Raw genomic sequence first — 21,368 nt, forward strand, 5'->3', positions numbered from 1 at the left:
AGATTTGCCAGGAGGGGTCCACCCTGGTGTGCAATGGTTCTGAGTGGGCCCTGGGGCCAGGGTGCTGTGTCCCAGCCCCAGCTCCTCTGAACACTAGTGTGTGGCTTCTTCAAGTTGCTTAACCTCTGAGCCTCGTCTCAATGGGGATAATAATGGTTTCTTCTTACAGGTTTATTTGGAAAGTTCATGCACAGGAACGGGGCCCAACATATTTCTCCAGGCAAATGGGAACAGTGACATCACAGCAGTGCGTGGGCCGGTGCCTTCAGAACTGGGGGCAGGAGGCAGGATAACTGGGGAGTAGCTAGAAATGCAGGGGTGGAGGAGCTTGGGTCTGGTTGCACAAGTTCCTGTTTACTAGGCTCGTCCTTTGTACCCTACTGTCAACAGAGAGTGGGACTAGACTTGTGGGTAGGACTCAGGTTCCATGCTAAAGGCTGAGGACAGAAGGAAGGGAGGGGGGCCAGGCTCTAGGAGGAGGGGTGGGGGTCCGCAGAGAAACGGGCATGTGGTAATCAGGGTATGGGGACTCTGGCTTTGTTACTTTTTTTCTCCAGGAGCTTAGATGAGTCACCTCCACTCCCTGGGTATTGACTTTCTCACCTTCTGGCTATCTTCTTGTGGCTCTAGAAATGGAACTCGTATTGGGACCATTTGGGAAATTTAACACAAAGGACACACGCTTGAAGGACACATGAGGCCCTCAAGTCTGAATCCAGAGCAGTTGGGATGTCTAGAAAAGCCAGTGCCACAATCCACCCCTTCAGAAGTCCCTGGCCTAGATGACCACCAGGACTCTCTTTGGCCTGGACAGCTGCTGAGACCCTCCCTAGTCTGGCATCAAGTGGCTCCCTGGGTCTGCAGGCGAGGGCAGATTCTGCTCCCCAGCCCCTGCCCACACCACCTTGCCCACCCCTGGTGCAACTAGCAGTTTGGACGAGGCCTGTCCACCACAAACAGTCCTGCTAAGGAGCACGCTGAGGAGAGCGCCAGAGACGCCCCTTCTCTCACTGAGGAGGATGAAGAACGCATAGACCCGAGGGAACTAATGCGGCACCGGGATCCCTCACCACCCTCGAACCTCGTTATAATGTCCCCCTCTGAAACCTAGCAAGCACTGAGGAGGTCAGACGGCAGGGGGCCTCCCAGGTGGGACGTGGGCTTGGACTCAGCTGAGTGGTTCTCAAGCCCCTGGCCCTGCACCAAACGCAAGCCCAGCCCCCGCAGTCTGAGGCTGCACCATCCTGCGGCTCAGCACACCCCACAGCCAGACTGCTGCTCACAAAGCCCCTGGACCTTTTGTCCTCCCTGCTCCTGGCCCCCGTCCCACAGAGTGGACAGAGCCCTTAGAAAGAACTGGGTGGACCTGGTCACAGCATAGACGAGGAGCCTGAGGCCGAACAAGGAAAGGTGGGCTGTCACATGGAGACTTGCTGGCTTTGGGCTGATGTCTGCAGAGCTGAGTTGTGGACAGAGACGGAAGGTGGGCAGCACGGGAGCCCCAGGTGCTGAAGTCTTGCCAAGCCCCAGCTGAGGCCGGGGCAGCACCCACCCTTGCAGGGAATGGAGGGAGGAAAAGTATTTTCACCCACAGAGCAAAAATGCGGGCGCAGGAAGTGGCACCAATGACTCTAAAGTATGCCCACTGCAACCCACAAGGCCACCCCTCACTGAGGAGACTCCCCACAGGCTGCTGGGAAAGTCCCCTCCCCTCCCTGGGGTGGCAGGCAGGGTGACCTGGGACACAACAGAGCCCACAGTCCATTTCCCAATGCATCCTGTGTCCAGAACCCTGGAGGCCAAGCTGGGCCTGGCCAGGATGCCTGCCTGCCTGCCCGCCCACCCAGGTCTCTCAGGCCTGGCCCCTGTGGAGAGAAGATCCCATCTCTAGGGCAGCTTGGGGGTGGGGTCTCTGGGCATCAATTTTCTCACCTAAAATGTGGGAAGGTCCCATCTCTAGGGGTGGGGACTCAGGGCAGTCTCTGAAGTGAGCTCACCTGAGCACAGAGACTGCCCTGAGCCCTGAGCCCTGACCCCTGCCCTCAGCAACTGGAGCCAGGCCTCAGAGGCACTGACCAATCAGAGCCCAGCTTTCCATCTTCTAGGCTGCCTCTCCACCTTCTGATGTGGTGCACAGAACAGCAGGCTCTGGGGCCAGTCGCCTGCACTTTAATTCAGGTTGCTACTCAAGAGTGCCTGACCCCTTCCGATCATCTCCCCGGACCTCTGCAAACGGAGTTCACAGTGCCCCGGCCTGAGGGCTGTTGTAAGGACTCCAGACAGAGCCAAGTGGCAGCTGTGACTCCTGCATGTCTTATTTGCTCCTTTTCTTCTTGGTTTACCTGAGGCCTTTTCTTTAGCTCCTCTGAAAAGCTGATCCCAAGTCAGCTGGGTCCTGTTTCTCAGCTGTGGCTGGTGAGCCTCGCTTCCCACCCAGCCAAGGCTCCAGCCTCTGGGTCCCACCAGCCCCGTCCCACGACCAAATGGGTTATCTGATTTGCAAAATGGAAATGATGGACCTCTCATCCAACAGCTAAGAATTTCAAGAGGGTGACCACAGAAATGGCACCGCTCTTCTGCCAGGAAGCCTTGATGCCCTGATTCTGCCTCCTGTTGGGGAGACATCGATCTGGGCACTTCCTGGAACCTCCCACTGCACCCCGTGCCCCCTGCTGCCCTGGCTTGGAAGGACTTTCCAAAGTCCCACCACTATGGTCTTATCATTGTTTCCAAGTCCTTGACATGAAGACGTTTCCTAAATGAGGCAGAGGGACCTATTACATTTTCCACAAACCTCACTCCATGTGACACGATGACCTTCCTGTCATACCCTCCCCCTGCCGTTTCCCCCAGCAGAATCAAAAGGCCCCAGCTGCTGCTGGCCAGGCTGAGATGACAGAGGAGGGACGGCGGAGAGGACACTTCCGTCCTGCCCACTAGGGCTACTTTCCATCGTAAGTTTCTCCTACCACTCAAGAGATCAGCGTGACTCAACGTGTTGGGCACCTGGCCCAGCGCCTGGCCTAGGTTAGGACCAATTAAAGGAGTCATTAATCACCACTCTCTTCTGCCACCCCCTCCTTCCACCTCCGTCGCCTGCTCTCCTGCTGTGGTGCAGCCGAGGGTGGGAGGGTGGCCCTGGGCACCCCTTACCTCTTGCCTCACCTCCTGTTGTGCACAGTCATGCCAGCGCCCCGGAAAGGGAAGGGATTGTAGCCTGGCTTTTCTCCCAACTCATCTGCATGTGCATCCTCATCTGTAAGTTAGAGATGCTAATTTCTTCCCTGCTCAGCTGATAAAAAGGCTGCTGGCTGGCTGGGGCATGGGTGAAGCAGAAGGTTATCAGCAATGCCACCTCCACCCCTCCTCGCCCCTGCCACCACGGCCTCTGCCTGGCCTCTCTTTCTAGCCCAGCGATGGAGATAGCCCACCATCTTGCCTGATCTCACAAGGATCCCTGACCCACTGGCCCACGTCCTTCCATAAACATTCCCTGGCCACGGCTTCTGCAGCATGTGGCACTCCTGGTTTCCCTCCAACCTCTGTTACCCCCAAACCCAGTACGGGCTCCTCCTCTGTCCACCCCTTACTCTTTTTTTTTTAAGTGCTAATACCCATAATTAATATTCACTTAAAATAATGATAATACGTATTTTAAATGTTATTTAAGTGTGTGTTTTTAAGTTTATTTATTTATTTAAGTTAGGTATATATGACAGCAGAATGTATTTGGACTCATTGTACACAACTGCAGCACAACTTGACATTTCCATGGTTGTACACGATGTAGTGTCACACCATATGTGCAGTCATACATGTATCTAGGATAATGATGTCCATCTCATTCCACCATCTTTCCTGCCCCCATGCTCCCTCCCTACCCTTCCTCCCCTTTGCCCAATCAAAGTTCCTCCATTTTTTCCATGCCTTCCCACCCCCGACCCCATTATGGATCAGAATCCACTTATCAGAGAGAACATTCAGCCTTTGGTTTGGGGGGATTGGCTTACTTCACTTAGCATGACATTCTCCAACTCCATCCATTTACCTGCAAATGCCATGATTTTATTCTCTTTTAATGCTGAGTAATATTCCATTGTGTATATATACCACAGTTTCTTTATCCATTCATCTATTGAAGGGCATCTAGGTTGCTTCCATAGTTTAGTTATTGTGAATTGAGCTGCTATGAACATTGATGTGGCTGTGTCCCTGTAGTATGCTGATTTTAAGTCCTTTGGGTATAGACCGAGGAGTGGGATAGCTGGGTCAAATGGTGGTTCCATTCCAAGTTTTCTAAGGAATCTCCATACTGCTTTCCATATTGGTTGCACCAATTTGCAGTCCCACCAAGAATGTATGAATGTGTCTTTTCCCCACATCCTCGCCAACATTTATTGTTGTCTGTATTCTTGATAACTGCTATTCTGACTGGCATGAGACAAAATCTTAGAGTAGTTTTGATTTGCATTTCTCTAATTACTAGAGATGTTGAACATTTTTTCATATATTTGTTGATCAAATGTATATCTTCTTCTGAGAAGTATATGTTCAGCTCCTTAGCCCATTTATTGATTGTGTTGTTTGTCTGTTTTGTTGTTAAATTTTTTGAGTTCTTTATATATCCTGGAGATTAGTGCTCTATCTAAACATGTGGTTGGCAAAAATTTGCTCCCAAAATGTAGGCTCTCTGTTCACCTCATTGATTGTTTCTTTTGCTGAGAAGAAGCATTTTAGTTTGGGTCCACCCCATTTATTAATTTCTTAGTTTTATTTCTTTCGCTTTAAGAGTCTTGTTGAGGAAGTCTAATCCAACATGATGAAGATTTGGGCCTACTTTTTCCTCTCTTAGGTGCAGGTCTCTGGGCTAATTTCTAAGTCCTTAATCCACTTTGAGTTGAGTTTTATACATTTTTGAGAGTTGGGGGTTTATTTTCATTTTGCTGCAAATGGATTTCCAGTTCTCCCAGCATCACTTGTTGAAGAGGCTATCTTTTCTCCACTGTATGCTTTTGGCACCTTTCTCTAGTATGAAATAACTGTATTTATGTGAGCTTGTCTTTGTGTTTTGTATTCTGTACCATTGCTCTACATGTCTATTTTGGTGCCAATACCATGCTGTTTTTGTTACTGTAGCTCTGTGGTATAATTTAAGGTCTTGTATTGTGATGTCTCCTGCTTCCCTTTTCTTGCTATGGATTGCTTTGGCCATTCTAGGTCCTATCATTTTTCCAAATGAATTTCATGATTGTTTTTTCTATTTCTATAAGGAATGATATTGGGCTTTTAATTGAAATTGTATTGAATCTGTATAGTGCTTTGGGTAGTATGGCCATTTTGACAATTCTTCCTATCTAAGAGCATGGGAAATTTTTCCATCTTCTAAGGTTTTCTTCAATTTATTTCTTTAGTGTTCTGTAGTTTTCATTGTAGAGGTCTTTCACCTCTTTTGTTAAGTTGATTCCCAAGTAGGTTTTTTTTTTTTTTTTTTTTTTGAGGCTATTGTGAATGGGTAGTTTTCCTGATTTCTCTTTCAGAGGATTCATCATTGATGAATAGAAATACAGTTGATTTATGGGCATTGATATTATATACTACTACTTTGCTGAATTCATTAATAAATTCTAGAAGTTTTCTGGTGGGCTTTTTTGCATCCTCTAAGTATAGAATTATCAGCAAATAATGATAGTTTGAGTTCTTCTTTTCCTATCCACATACCCTTAATTTCTTTCATCTGTCTAATTGCTCAGGCCAGAGTTTCAAGGACCATGTTGAATAGAAGTGGTAAAAGAGGCCATCCTTGTCTTGTTCCAGTTTTTAGAGGGAATGCTTCCAATTTTTCTCCGTTTAGAATGATGTTGGCCTTGGGTTTAGCATAGATGGCTTTTACAATGTTGAGGTATGTTCCTACTATCCCTAGTTTTTCTAGTGTTTTGAACATGGAAGGGTGCTGTATTTTGTCAAATGTTTTCTCTGCACCAATTGATATAATTATATGATTCTTATCTTTAAGTCTATCTATGTGATGAATTATGTTTATTGATTTCTGTATGTTGAACCAAACTTGCATCTCTGGAATGAACCCCACCTGATCATGGTGTACTATTTTTTTTTGAAATATGTTTTTGTATGCAATTTGCCAGAATTTTATTGGAATTTTTGCATCAATGCTCATCAAGGATATTGGTCTGAAATTTCGTCCCTTACTTTTGATGTCCCCCTAGCCTGTGAGGGATAACAGTAGCTAAGAGCTCACGCTGGTTGAATGCTTCTTGTATTCTAGGCCCTTCTCTAAGCAATCCATGCTTGTTAACTGTCTAATCTTCCTCACAACTCTGAAAGCAGATATTATTCTTAGCTCCCATTTCACAGATGAGGAAACCGAGGCACGGAGAAGGCACATTGTCCAAAGGTCACTGAGCTAGTCCCTGGGGAAGTGGATTCAAATGCAAACTGCCTCCAGACAGCCAGCGCTCAGCACCACCTCTCGGTACAGCGTGCTCCTGGCTGCTGCCCAACAGCTTAACTTACCTGGCAAGGTTCCTACCAGTCGGGCAACATCCTACGCCACCTGCGATTCCATATATAGCCCTCTAAATATCTACCAATGTAATGAGACCCTAGTCCCTGGATGGAATGACACGCCCTTCCGCCCAACACACCCAGGTCTTTACACATGTTCCCTGGCTAGAGGGAACGATCTCCACGCTGTTTCATCACCCGGTGGGCGGCCACTCTTCCATGTCAAGATGGCTCCCCAAGGCCTCCTCCACCTCCTCCCCAACCTCCCTCCCTTCCCAATGCCAGGCACTCTGCCCATCTCTCTGCAGAAACACACCCCACCTCACAATGTAATCTATTAGTTCCCTTGCTGCTCTCTTGGCTGGACTCTGAGATCCCCAGACCATTCCCCACGTCTGCACCATCTTCCAGGCACCCCCAAATCCTGCCTTTCCCACAATGTGTCATCCCAACGGCAAGAAGACCATCCTCTGCCTTCTTCGTAACATTCAGATAGTTTCGGGGGGGTCTCAAAGTTACAACTTCACCAGGGAGTTACCTCCCCTGTCTGTCTGACAGGGCTGACTTCCAAGGAGGGAGCAGTGACTTGGGATCATAATAATAGTCTTTCATATGGTCACGGTATTGATGGCTTGCTCAATCCCTTGTACCCATTTATAGCTTTGAGACTCACAACAAAGTATGGAATCAATATTACCAAACTGTCCCAAGTGTGAGGAAACCAAGGCTCAGTGAGATTAAGGACACACAGACAGGACCCCACCCAAATGCTCCGAGCAAAACAGGCCCCCCCCCCCAGCTGAATATTTAAAATGTCATTGGTGATGACTTTGTCTTCTTTTCCCCAGTCGATCGGAAGTCTCCTACTAGGAAGGCCATCATCACCGACATCTGGACATCACTCTTTAAATACATAACCTTTTCTCCCCAGCCACCACCCTGCAAGTCCAAGAGACCTGCAGCCCCATGTTGAAGCAGATTCACGCAAAGTGAACATAGGACAGGTAAAAGGCCACACTGTGAGATCAGTTGGAGTCTTCCCACGGATATTTTCCTGAGCAAACCTCTGCCACCGTCTGACCTGTAAAAATAAGTAAGCAGGTAAAGGCAATCTGGCCTTCCTAATTCAAGCACATCAATAGAAAGGCAGGCTGAATTTAAGACTATTATTAAACAAATGTGTTTCTCTTACTTTCAACCATGTATAATTCCTTTTAACGGTTTTATCGGTAAAAGGTATTTAGAAGATATGCTTTAATGGCGAGTTTATTGGGATTTATAATTAGCAGAGCAATTGTGAGCACTTAAAAGTACTTGGAAGCAGATTAAACCCACTAAGGGGAATCAACCACTCAAAAACATAAAAGCAGTGTCCATTACATGCCAGCAATCACCGGCTGATCAGATATGCACGGACTCACCCAGCTACAGCAAATCTTACTTCTGATGCGGTATTTGACAGCCCTTCCAGCAAGAATCCCTCATTGATTAAGTCAGCAGATACTTAAAAGATGCCTACTATGTGCTGGGCACTCTTCTAGGCTGAGAACTAAATACATCTGGCACTTGTCCTTGTAAACCTTATACCTTGTGAGAAAGACATAACTTCCAAGCAAGCTAATATATAAACTAGATGATTTCCAATCAGATAAGTCAATGAAGGAAACATAGTGCACAGATCTGACTATAGGAGAGATTAATGAGTTTGCAGTCAAGCTGGGACCTGAATGACAAGAAGCTATGAAAACAGAGAGATGGAACATTCTAGGCAGAGAGAATGGCAGGCACAAAGGCCAAGTGTATTTTAGCTTATGCTTCCCCCTGAATAAGATGCTGAGACAAAGATTTAAATGAAAGCAGTTTATCTGGGAGATGCAGAAGAAATAAGTGTGGGAGTAAGAGAGGGAAGGGAAGCCCTTAATAAAAAAAAAAACATGTTTTCCAGGAAGCCCGATGTGGGCTGGGTGGTAGGAAACAGTGTGGGACACACTCCTGAGTTGCCCCAGGCAGGAGCAGGGTGTGTGAGGTGCTTACACTCCAGTTCCTGTCAATCATGGCTGACAGACTCCCTGGTCACCCGCCCCCCCAGCCTGCTCACGGGCAAAGCAGTCTTTAGTGGCCGAGGTCAGCAGATGCACAGTGAAATTCAAGGAATGACGAAGGGATGTGAGCTGGAGAGTGGCAGTATCTGCTGTCCATAGGGACTATCCTAGAATGTTCCAGAAGAATGGCCGGTACAGGTGGTAGGTGGCAGGTGGTAGACCGGGGCGAGGAGTCTGGATTTTATTCTACATGTATAGGAATAAAATCAGCTGCAAAATTGAGTCAGGGATATGGAGTGGCTTCTGTTTTTAGTAGGATCATTCTCTCCGTTGTATGGAGAACAGATTTTTTTTTTTTTTTTTTTGGAGAACAAATAAATAGGTCGGACAAGAGGCAGTAGCAGGAGTCCAGGCAAGAGACGCCATGGCTATGGCTGAGACAGGGACGGTGCAGAGTGGAAGGACGCAGGTGACGTGGTCAAAGGTGGGACAGGACCCACAGGCAGCAGGATGGGGGGGTGGGCAATGGAGGGAGGGTTGTCACTTAGGCGTGGTGTAAGAGATCAGAGTTGCCCCAGGCAGGAGCAGGGTGTGTGAAGTGCTTACACTCCAGTTCCTATCAATCAGACTCCCTGGATCCTGAGGGGAACAAGTCTAACCCCCTGGATCCGTGGGATGGGCTATTCCAGGCGGGCACCTGTTAGGTGATTTGGGTCCGTCACTCCTACCCATCTGGGCCTCAGATTTCTCCCATGAGAAGTTAGGGAACAGGACAAACTAACTTCTAAAGACACTTTTAGCTCTAATACTATATGGCTGTGAGGAACAAACGTCTCTTTTGACATTTTTAGTGGTTTTTAAGAATTGCACAAATCTCTGTGACCCATTATTCAAGACAAGAGCTAAGGCTTTGAGAAGAACTAAGTCTAACCAGATTTTCCCCAAGTCCCCCAACCCAGGGTGACCAATATCTCAAATTCCCTCACTTCCTTTTCTCTATAATATAGTCAGTGTACGCTTCTACATGTAGAGTCATCCCTCGGGGTCCTCGCGAGATTGTCTCCAGGAACCCCTAAAATCTGAATATGCTCAATTCCCTTATGTCAAATGGCATACATTTGCATATCCCCTGGGCAATCCTCCCAGGGATTTTAAGTCATCTCTAGGTAGCTTTTAATACCTAATACAAAGTATATGTAAATAGTCTTTATACTGTATTATTAATAGAACAATAACCAGAAAAAAAAGTTGTACATGTTCAGAATTGATGGAATTTTTAAAAATATTTTCAATTCACGGTGGTTTGAATGCAATGGGTTACAGGAGCCTAGATATAGAGGTCTGACTATATGTATTTTTACTTTATAAAATGGGTATCATGCTGTCCCCAAGGATTTTTGTTGAGTAATACTTTGTTACTCATACTGAGTATCACTGAAGTTCATGTGTTTTCAATGTTGTATAATATTCCATTGAGCAAGCCATGAGACATCTTGTTCATTTACATTCTTTTTATGGATATTTGAGCTTTTTCTAAATTTCTGCCATGGGAAACAGTAATAAGCACTCTTAAAGATGACGATCGTAAGTCTGCACGAGTTTCATTAAGTGTATCTGAAGAGGTGGGCTTGCTGGGTTGGAACATTCGCTGTTACACAGTTGTGTCTGTCAGCTGTATTTCCTCTTCTGTGAGACGTCCCCCCCTGTCTTTGCCACTTTTCTCTTGATTGTCTCTGTTTTGCTTATCGGCAGCATCAGCCTGTTTCCTGTTGAATGCATGGGCTCCTGATCATTTTATGTGCTGAAAAATCAGTCTTATTCAATCCAGATGGGCAGCGCTTTCAGTAATGTAACACTCCCAGAGACTTGTTTTGTTTGGGTACCAGGAATGGAACCCAGGGGGCACTTCACCACTGAGCCCCATCCCAGCCCTCTCTATTTTTTACTTTAAGACAGGGTCTCACTAAGTTGCTGAGGCTGGCCTCAAAATTGCAATCCTCCTGCCTCAGCCTCCCAAGTCGCTGGGATGAAAGCTATGCTCCACCATGCCTGGCTTCAGAGACTGCTTTTGAACTATCAGTAGCCAAACCCACAGTTTATTTGTACAAAGGCCTTGCTCTCTAGATGTGACCTCAAGCACCTGAATACCATCAGGTTTTATGAGACCATCTCTTACCCGTGAGCCTTTTTATCCAAATAACAGGATTTCCTAGGAAGATATTCTTCTTATCAGAGGTCTTATCAAAGACGGTGACCTCATGCCCTGGATTTGGTCCTGGCCACCAGGTTGAGTGTTAATAACCATGCTTTGATTTGATCTGTGCTCTAAAGCTATGTCTTATTTTGAGAATATTTTACAAACTTCAAAGGTGAGAAAGAAGAGATGATTGCATCTTTCAAATCCTGTACGCCCTAGAATGCCTAGATTCTCTGATTCCTTTCAGTTTCGTTTGCAAATGAGCCAGTTCTTTTGCTGATGTCATCTTTCTCATAGCACTTCTTGCAACACAGCGCAGCTAGCATCCATTAACACACACAACAACATTTGGTCTCTAAACCTCTTCTCCCAAAGCCTCAGATTCAGTAGTTTTATTTTCTGCCTTCCAAGTTAGACATGTAACGGTTTTACCAAATGTTATAGTACTGCTTTATGTAGGTTACCATTTTTCCAATCCTGTGTAGAAATGATCTTGCTGCCTGCCACTTAGCCCCAAAGCCAAAATTATACATCTAATTAGAGTAACACTCACTTCTAGGCATTAATCTCTGTGTTAGTATGCTTTTGCTACAATAACAAGCAGCCCCAAAATATCCATGACTTCCATCAAGAAACATGGCTATCTTGCTCCCAAGTCTGCGATCCCATTGCGTCTTGGCTCCAAGCTGTGGGCTGGGTCAAATCTTCCCTATTCCTGGGCTTGGGGTAAGGAACAGCTTTTGCTGAGGATGTGTTATTCTCCTGGCAAAGAATCCATGAGAAAGTGTTGGCAGAGATTTGCAATGCTTTCCAAACTTCTGCCAGGCTATGACACATGTCCTCTCTACTAGTATCTATTGGCTCAGGGAAAAAATGTGGCTAAGCCCAGAGTCAGTGGTGTGGGAAAACATATTCTGAATCATTTTAAACAAGAACACAGCATCCGATGGAGAGGGAGGAGCTCTTCATATTCTCTTGTACTAAACCTGTAGGTATGTGCATCATGACAGATTCTCTGATTTGTAACTTGTTTCCGGGTTGTCTTTTAAAGCAAGAAAACTCGTCCTTTCGGTACAAATTTGTCAGCCATTTCTTTCACATCAACACTTTTGCTTTATTTAAAGACACAAAAAAATCCATCAAGATTTTCTTTTTAAAACTTTTTAAGACATCCTTCGACCATTAAACCATCTGGAATTGATCTTCTTTGTGTGCTGTAGAATGTATGGATCCAATTTGACCTTTTTTTTTTTACAGATTGCAATTTCTCCAGGCCTCGCCTTTGATCTGTCCCTCCTGTCCCCTCTGATCTAACATGAGAAACTGTGTCACACACCACCGCTTCATGCACACGTGGCTCTGATCCTGAACTTTCACTTTTCATTTCATTGGTCAACTTGGTCAATCCAATGTTGACCTGCCACTCAGAACAAGTCCTGGTGTCTGGTGATGTAAATCCCCCTCTGTGGTTGCATTTAAACTGAAAGCATCCTAGAAGCATGCAGACTTTTACCCTTCTTTAGAAAAAGTTGAGCCACCTCATCAAGTTCCAGGAAATTCTGTCAGGCACCAAGCCATGCTCTGAACAGACACTGGCCTACTGGACCCTAGGACCACCCAGTGAGGGATGGCGTCCCTCTCCCCAGACTACAGATGAGAAAACTGAGGTGCACCCAAAGGACTGGTGCACCCACAGCATCAAAGTAGCAGCTCTAAGATTCGTCTCCCTTGAGAGCATCCGGAGGGCCCCCATCACAGACTTGGGATTGCCTTGTGCTCGGCTAGGAGGCACTGAACGGAACCTCCCCTCTGGGTACCACAAGAAAGGTCAAAGACCTCATCAAACAACTGACATTTCCTGTCACTTCTATGCAACCCTCAGAGTACCCAGCTCATCCACGCACACCGTGGATGGAGGTGATAAGCCTCAGACCACAAACGGTGGTGTGCCTTGCAAAGTCACCAGCAGTGCCTGTCACTTTGCTGAGCATTCCTGCTGATGGCAGAAACTATGCAGGCTACCTCTGAGTCAGCGTGTTCTCACTGATGAAAACGAGCAGGCAGAGGACTGACTTCTGTGCATGGTTCATGTTCCAAGGAGAAGTTGGTCAGTTGGTCTCCACAATAGAGGGGTCTCTCCCTCTCCACCCACCCCCCGCCACCCTGTATGTGTGTGCAGGTCTATCCATAAGAGCAAACTCTATAGTATCTGGGCTGTCCCTTTCACAGCCATAGTAGCCTTTAGCTCTTGCAAGGGAAGCAGGGGATCTTGGTACTCCTCTTACACACAATGAAACCAAGGTGGTTCAGTGACTGGCCAACCCATCCCATTTCTCCAGGCTCCCAGAGGCAGGCTATTTAAGGCACTTCTTTTGCAAGACCATGATGAGCAACGCGACAGTGTGGGTGAGCAGTGGCTTTCAGGAGTGTGCCGGCAGCAGCAGCAGCACCTCTTGGGGACTTGTTACAAATACAAGCTCTTGGGCTCTACTGCGACTTAAACTCTGAGAACAAGGCCCAGTGATCTCTGTATTAACAGGTTTGCTATGCCCTGTCTTTGTGCCTTCAGCTTGAGAACCACTGATATGGAGAACCTACCATGATGCCCAACAAATTTAAAATGATTATTCACTATTTTAGCCAAAGGTCACAGAGAGAGTTGATGCAGAAGCAAGGACTTGTCCTCTGGCCTGACTTCTAGACGACTCTTTCCACCAAGAGTCATCTTAGCATCTAGGAAAGAGATTCCTCTGTCTGGGAGGACTCGTCCTCAGGTCAGTAGTGCTCTGGACATATGGCATGTTGGGTCTGGGCAGAATAGTGAGCTGAGGCGCAGGCCCATGGAGAGCTGTGGTCACTGTGTAGTTGGTCACGTAAGAGTCCCGTAGGTGGAGTCCGGGAGGGAGGCTTGCTCACTCAAGTGCACTCATGTATTATTCTACACATTAGTCTGTGTCTGCCCTCACACACGTGGGTCCTTAAGTCTGATGCAGAAGTGGGTCGGTGAAGGGCCAACTTAGATTTGACTTGGCTTTTATATTACAGATATATATTTAGGAATTGAAAATCATCTTGACAACATTAAAGTACATGCAAAAAAAAAAAAAAACACCAAGTCAAATCAATAATGATTGCATTACAACCAAGAACTGTTTGTTTCTCGACTTTCACGATTTCTCTCTTTGTAGAAAAACCTTTTTACTGTCCCGATCACCCCGAACACAAAATCAATCGTGTGTTCTTTTCACACTGACTGCCTTGTGAGTGTTTTTCTGTGATTTTGCTTCTTAATTTCCATAATTGCCATGGTAATGACTGGAAAATATTTCATCCGATGGAGGTGACATAATGCAATTATAGACATTTAGCTGGTTATTTCTAAATAACACTGTTCTGAGTGCTTTTCTATAAGTCCCGTTTTCTACTTGTGATGTTTTCTTCAGATTAACTTCCTAGAAGAGGAATTCTAGGAAAAGAGGACACGGGCACACCCCTGGCCATGGGAACACAAAGGAAAAACATTTCTAAAAGGAATGTAGCCATTAGCTCTGTCGGTAGCCATATAAATATGCCCAATTGACAACATCGGGCCTCCAGCACCAAGGGCTCTTATGCCATTCCTTTTTTGACAACATAATAAGAATGAAATTGTATCCTATTATTGCTTTAATTTTTCTTTCAGTAAATTTCTTCCAAAGACAGAGCTGGTCACAATGGGCTGTGGGAAAGTTCTTTTCATTCAGTGTGGGCCACCAAAGGCCCACATGTTAGAGACTTAGTCCCCAGAGAGCTGCTACCTAAAGGTGATAGAACCTTTAAGAGGCGGGGCCTAGTGGGAGGTCTTTAGGCGATTGGGGGCGTGCCCCTGAAGGGGACTATAGGACCCCTGTCTTTCCTCTCTTTTTCTTTTGCTACGTGGCCATGAGGTGTGTGCTTTTACCTCATCACAAACTGCCAACCTGATGTGCTGCTTCACCCAAAGCCATGGCACCAACCCATTATGAACTGGAAGCTCTAAGATGGTAAGCCCAAACAAACCTTTTCTTTTTATAAGTTTATTATGTCAGGTATTCATTATAGTGACAGAAAGCTGACTAGCACAATTAGTAGGTACCCATATGCAAGTGCATGTGTGTGCATACCTCTTATTATGTGTTTTTGGATGCATACATGTGTCTGAGTATATGACCACCTCTCCGCCTAGGTACCTGTTTCCATGTTACCTCAAAGAACATGTGTGATGCATGGTGAGTTTACCTAAGGCTCTCCCGTAGCTGCTGTTTCTGAGCATGCTTTGGTAGGACTAGGTTGATGTGTGAATATATACCTCTGGGAGACACCGTGAATGCTGTGCAACTAGCTAAATCAAAACAGATGGCTCCCTGCTTGTTGAGAAGTAAACTGAGCCCAATAAGATGTTAAAGAGAAGGAAAGTTGAGAAGGAAATTAGGAAATTCCAGACCATCCAAAGTTCAGGGTTGTGATGACAAAATTAGGAAATTCCAGACCATCCAAAGTTCAGGGTTGTGATGACAAAAGCCTCAGACAAGTATTGATGAGGGAAAAAGCAGAAGAGAATTAAAAATGATTTGAGGCCACAGTTACAAAACTGCCTTCTTTTGGTTTATTTACATGGTTGAAATTCCAAGTCACAGGATCTCCTGTTCATGGGCTGCCTAGGATTGGCTGAGGTTAGGTACTGTTTCTATCTAACATTAAGTATTTACCAGAAATGACTCAAGTTTTGATTACATTTCCCAATTAAGCAAGGTTAAGGTCACTCAGAGGCCTAATTGGTTTTTTCTGCTCAGGGATCCTGCAGGCCTGGTCTCCGTGTCCATGTGCTTCAACAATTCCCCTGCTGCTGTTCATCCTCTCAGTGAGCTAGGGGGTGCGCTTGGCTATCTATCGAGTTGGAGTGGTTTCTGGAACAAAGGTGCAGTAAAGGTGATCTCATCAATCCTTTCAACAGGTGTGAGGTCATCCCATGATGGTGGGCTCAAGTGGCCAATGGCCAAGTCCTCCATATTGTCTAACCTGTTTACAAAAGAATATTTTACCCAATTAAGTTCTAGACAGCTCACTAGAAAAGAGGAAAAAAGTTTCCCTAGATCAAGAAAATAAAGACATTAAAGGATCAACAAGGCTTTAAACAAAAAGTCATTTAAAAATGATAATTATGGTGTTCAGTTCATACAATTAATTTTTGTTTTGCTTGATATTTGCTAGCAGTGCCTTGGATCCATCACATGGGTCTAAATTTTCCATGAGAGCTTTGGAAATTCTGACCCGGTCCGATAGGATGGTCTTAAAGTTATCAGAAGAGAGTACTTATCAGTCTTTTTCAAGATTGTCCTGCAATTTTATATCATGCGGCTGACAGATTTGATCACTTTAGTGACATATAACATTTTAACTCAATAATTAGAATTACATGACACCATTACACTAGGACATATTGGGTTCCCAGGAGTTTCATACAATCCCTGGAATGCTCAGATCAATAACAAATACAACTTAGGGAGCCCCTGCCTCACATATTATCTGACAGTGACTCCTCATGCATCTCTCTTTCTATAAGAAAAGAAAACAAAATCTTTTGAGATACTTCAGCATCTTAAAACTCTCATAGTTAATTTGAGGTTAAAAAAGACAATTTAGAATTTGATTGCGGGGAGCTGTTAAACATGTGTGGAAGTTTTAAATGCTTAGTTAAATAGGATCACAGGACATTGTAAAAAAAATATGTATGGACTAAAGATTTTAAAGTCAATTACAGATAGTTGCATAGTCATAAAAGAAAATAAAAACGGCTCTTAGTGAAAAGACTTTGTAAAGGAATCAAAGACCTAATAAGAGACAACATGAAGCCAGTAAAATTATCTTTATAAAACACAGACCCTTTGTGTTCTAGGCCAATTACTTAAAAGGTTTAGGAAAAAATAAAACATTTCATAATCAAAAGCTGACCAATACTTCAAGAAAAGTTTGTCCTTTTAATTTTTTGATAGAAAGTGAAATTCTCTGAATCAGTATATTATTGAGCTCATCAAAAAAACCTTATCAATAAAATCTATGTAATCTTAGTAATTTGGCCATGCATGTGTTGATTGATTGATTGATTTTGGTGCCAGGGATTGAACCCAGGTGTGCTTAATCACTGAGCCACATCCCCAGCCCTTTTTTAATACTTTTATTTAGAGACAGGGTCTCACTAAGTTGCTTAGGTCCCAGCTAAATTGCCTGAAGCTGGCTTTGGATTCATGATCCTCCTGCCTCGGCCTCCGCCGTGGTTAGGCTTACAGGTGTGCCCCACTGTGCCTGGCTTAATTTATTTTTTGTAGTTTAACTCAATTTTCCATCTGTGACTTCTCATCGATTATCATCTTCTTGCATAGCTCCACAAACAAAGGGAACAAATGAATAAATCTCAAATAACAATGAACATTCAGAAGAGCCGAGGCCGTTTTACCAGCATGAGCAAGAAGATCTTCTCCAAGACTCTAAAAATAAGGCTCAGGTGAGTGACAGTGAGCAGGCTTGTCCCCCTCCACACCAGCCCCTCAACCCCACTGTCCCCCACCATCATGCCTATGATCTTTCAGCCTAAAATGGAAGGAAGGAGGCTGGGGCTGAGGCTCAGTGGTGGGGGAGCGCTTGCCTAGCATGTGTGAGGCACTGGGTTCGATTCTCAGCACCACATATAAACAAATGAACAAAATAAAGGTCCATCAACATCTAAAAACATTTTTTTTTAAATGGAAGGAAGGAAGGAAGGAAGGATGCTTGTGGAATCAAGTGATGTTAGGCCACAGCTCCTGGTTCACAGAGGTTTTCAGGAGACACGGTACCCTATGGGGTGGGAGTCTTCCTTACAACCCTGAAGTAGGCAATGAAGGCTCATCATCTTAAGGGTTCCAAAAGTCTGTCCTGACCAACACTAAAGCCTCACACACCACTGCTAATCCTGTGCAGTTGGAGTGGACCAAACTCTTCAAACATGGCGCCCATAGCGGGGGAAATGGTCAGACGATCCTCATGGGCTGGGATGTGGGCGCAATTTGGGAATCCCTGGGATAGATATCTAGACCTTCGACTTTTATAAGACCAGCAGAGCTTCCCTCCTCCCCACACTCATCCCAACATCTCTCACAGGGGAACTCAATTATGCAACAGACAAGGAACAGAGATGGGGGCCGGTGGGCTGCCTATGCACCCCTCTCCTGGACCCCAGCAAGGGACTCTTATGGCTGGGGCTGCCCATCTGGAAACCAGGCACCGAGAAGCCCTGAAGGCCCTTCTGGCCTTTCCAAGTCAGTGTCCCAGCAGCGGAAACACAGCAGCTACCACTTACCCCCCGCCCCAGTTTCCATGTGCATCTCCCTAGATACTTTACCCCCCATTACCCTCCTGTGTCCCCAGGAGGAAGACACTGATAACATTATACGGATGCTATTTACGGCGGAGGAATAGAAGATCCAATAGAAGACCCTGGGCAATAGAAGAAAACACTGAAGTTCCCTTCCTGCTCTTGAGGGTCATAAAGCCAAGAAACAAACCTCGGGAGTCTGGATCTAGACTCTGTGTTCTTCACCCCACTCTAGGATCTCCCAGATTTGAGAGTGAAGAGGCATCTTTGGGATTTCAAGTCCCTGACAGCCCACCAATAAACCTTGTGGCCCTTCCCTCTTGGGGGTTGTGTTGTGTTTGTCTTGGGCTGTTTTAAATTGAGCCCAGGGAGCCATCCTCAGTCACCCTCCGTCTCTCACCCAGGTCCCCTTTGGAGGAAAGCCAGATGGAGCCCAGAGACCTCCGCTCAGTGAGCATCGAGCCCTTGACTCCCACAGCTCCCACCGCAGCCGCTGAGGATTCTTCTTGGAGACTTGTGGCAGGAAAAGGTGAGCCGGAAGCTGGGATGTGACATCTGACACCCCCCATGTGCTTTACAAAGTTCCTTCATCTCATGGTCACTACAGTCCGGGGAAGTGTTTCCATTTCAGAGACCACAAAACTGAGGGTCAGAGAACATTTGTTGGAGGTGCCCAGCTCAGAAATGGCAGAGTATAGATGTGAACCCAGTGCTCTCCCACCTCTGGTCACTCTGCCATAGATTTGGTGGCCCTTGGGGATAGCAGCTCATCTGCAGGGCCTTTCTCTGGCTCCCAGAGGTCCCCTTTGCCTGCATCCATCATCACCCTGACCCCCCCCCCCAAGGCTGCTATTCTTCTCTGTCTCCCCATCAGCTGAGGGTGGGGGAGTCCTTAAAGGCAGAGCGCAGAGAAAAAGAGAGCACCTCAGAGCTTTGCCTGCACATGAACCCCAGCCGTGTGCACCAGGCCCAGAGAAGCTGAGCACCCTCCCAGCTGCTAGACCAGCACTGGAGGCCGCGGTTCTGAGAACTCCTCAGGCCCCGAAGACTCACTCTTCCTCCCTCCCACGTAGGTTGGCCCTTTTCTGTCTTTGGGAAATCCCAGGGCACCTTCTTGGCCAACGTGGGAACTCAGGACCCAAATTCCACCCCTCCAACTGAGTGGGTGAGGGGGCATTCAGACTGTCCCCCTAATAAGGACTTTCGTCCGTCCTTCCCTCTGCTTCGGGACAGAATCACGTAGGAGGGTTTAAGAGCCTGGGATCTGGAGTCAACCCGAAATGGTTTTTGAGTCCCTGGCTCCACCATTTGCTGCCTCGGACAAATTCCTTAACCTCTCTGAACCCTTAAAAGGAAACAATGACTAACTTGGTCCTGACCACGCAGTCAAATAAGATGATGCGTGGAAAGTGCTGAGAATGATACTGGGCTTTAGAGTGAGTGCTCGGAGGAAGCTTGGAAATTGAACCCTTCTCTGCTACAGAGGATGAGAGCAGCTTGGCAAAGAAGAGTCAGGTGGTCAGAGTGGAACAGGAGCAGCTCACCTGCATGGGGGCCAGGACGGAGGCCATGAGAAGCCCAGTACCGAGGCAGCAGAGCCAGGAGTGGACCATGACTCAGACAGATGTACAGAATCTGACCAAATTAACCACAGGAAGCAGATAAGAATTTAGGCAGAAGGGTCTTTCCGAGGTGAAAACCCATGGATATGCAATAAGGAGGGAGACAGAGAGTGCCCGTTGGTGGGAAAGAGGGAGGAGATTAAAGAAAGGGAGCCCCAGAGCTGCCAGGGGCCCAGGAGGTGCCTGCTGAGCTCCAGCAGGGGGTCCCCTTTGCTTCCAGCCTAGCTCTAAGGCACACAGATTGACGGAGCCCCTACTCTGGGCCCAGGATCAGCTACAGTAAGCTTCACCCCGTGTGTCTCCCTGGCCTCTAAACAACCAGGCAATGAGAGAGGTTTTACCAGGTTGCCTGGCCACAGCAGGGACTCCAACCCAGACTGGTGGCTCTATCTCTTCCAGGCAGGTAGAACACTTCGCTTCCACACTGTCATCTGCCACCTCCACCAGCTCTGTGTGACCTTGGACATGTCACTCCCCTCTCTGGGCCTCCGTTTCCTTGGCTATAAAGCAGCAGCCGCAGCCCAGGGGTATTGAGTGGATGAAGGAAGCTGGGTCTGAGGCCAGCGGAGTTGGCACTCAGTGTGTGTCACCCGTGGGGCTCAGAAGAGGGGAAGACAGCACGGTCCCCCCCACCCCCTGACCCGTGCTGCTGCTGATGGGGAGGGCGCTGGGATCAGAGTCGAGCCCCCCCGAGCTGGGAGCCCGGCTCTGTACCTTACCAGGACTGTGACCTTGAGTAAGTCACGAGAACCCTCTGGACTCATGTCCTCGTCTCTGAAGGGAGGACGGAAGCACGAGAGACTGCACAGGGCCTCGGGGCGGGAGGGACCTGGTGCTGCACCCAGCAAGGGTCAGAGAGGCCCAGGGAGCGGGCGGCAGGGCTGACGTTTCCCTGTGGTGGAGGAGACTGGCCAGCTGGTGGGCACTGACGGGGACGGGGTGGACATGTGGGGAGCACACAAATGCCCAGAAAGATGCCAACCCCCAGACACGGGGAGAGAGGCCAGTGTGCACAGAGCAAAGGCCAGTGGGAAGGTCCTGGGGCTGGGATTCTCTCCTCTCTCATCTTCTGCTCAAGGTAGCCGCCCAGGGACTGCCCACAGAGACCTTCTTCCTGAGCTACTCAGGGAAGTCACTCACCCACTCTGTTCCTTCTCTTTGGGGGGTTCACACCAGGAGAAAGTAATGCTCACAGGGTTCTGGGTGGGAGGGACCGCATGGGAGGAATGAACTACTCAGAAGGAAAGAGCTAGAAGACTCAGCCAAGAGCCCCACGGGGAGGCACTCAACTTTCAGCACCGGCTGGGGGTTGGGCAAGAGGACTTCACAGAAAGCTGTGACTGGGGAAGACCAAGCCACGGAGACCAAAATTAGCAACAAGGTAGGGAAGAGAAACCCGCCGTGGGCGCAGCTTAGCCTCCACCTCCAGAGCTTGCAGAGGGACCTCAGCTGCCACAAGCAGGTGGGCACAGAGCTGTCCCTGGCCCATCTCTCTGCCAGCTTCCGCGGGTCCGAGAGAAAAGTCTGGGACAAGAAGCAGCGATGTCTCTTTCTGCCTGTGAAGGAGAGGACTTCACCTTCCTGAGCCTTTTTTTTTTCCTCATCTGTGAAATAGG

At 47.1% G+C, this 21,368-nt stretch overlaps 1 long non-coding RNA gene across 1 annotated transcript; it reads right to left on the minus strand.

Annotated features, from left to right (window-relative positions):
* Positions 1–15,371: 15,371 nt before the first annotated feature.
* On the minus strand, positions 15,372–20,984 carry LOC125613157. The gene is made up of 2 exons (XR_007343649.1): positions 20,893–20,984; positions 15,372–15,798 (listed from the first exon to the last, which is right to left on the minus strand). It is a non-coding gene; the product is annotated as an uncharacterized LOC125613157 (long non-coding RNA).
* Between the last annotated feature and the right edge of the window lie 384 nt (positions 20,985–21,368).

This window comes from Marmota marmota, unplaced genomic scaffold (assembly GCF_001458135.2).
Source record: "Marmota marmota marmota unplaced genomic scaffold, marMar, whole genome shotgun sequence".
Lineage (NCBI taxonomy): Eukaryota > Metazoa > Chordata > Mammalia > Rodentia > Sciuridae > Marmota > Marmota marmota.